This window comes from Penaeus monodon, chromosome 23 (genome assembly GCF_015228065.2).
Source record: "Penaeus monodon isolate SGIC_2016 chromosome 23, NSTDA_Pmon_1, whole genome shotgun sequence".
In the NCBI taxonomy this organism is placed as follows: Eukaryota; Metazoa; Arthropoda; class Malacostraca; order Decapoda; family Penaeidae; genus Penaeus; species Penaeus monodon.
Genome location: NC_051408.1, coordinates 6,994,123 through 6,994,453, shown reverse-complemented (window position 1 = coordinate 6,994,453; position 331 = coordinate 6,994,123).

Here is a 331-nt window from a genome sequence, read left to right as displayed (position 1 = left end):
CTCGGCTAAGTAGTGAATGTCATGATATACGAACCAATAAGGATGTGAGCCCGACTCATTCGGTGGCGGATAAACTGCAAGGAATGGCATTAAATGATTGCGCGTTGACGAGAAGGGATAAAGGGGGAAAACGAAGAAACTCGCGTTTTAAATGTAAACAGCGAATGAAAACTGATGTTCATATGAATATCATGCCATCCTTTGTTGGCCAGACTGCTATTTAATTTTCCGTGTGCAGCCTCTCTCGCACCATCACCTGCAGTCTCAGAGATTTCGATAGTCCTTTTTTCAAGGACTTCCTGAGCCGTTGCGAACGGTGGTATTTCTAGCC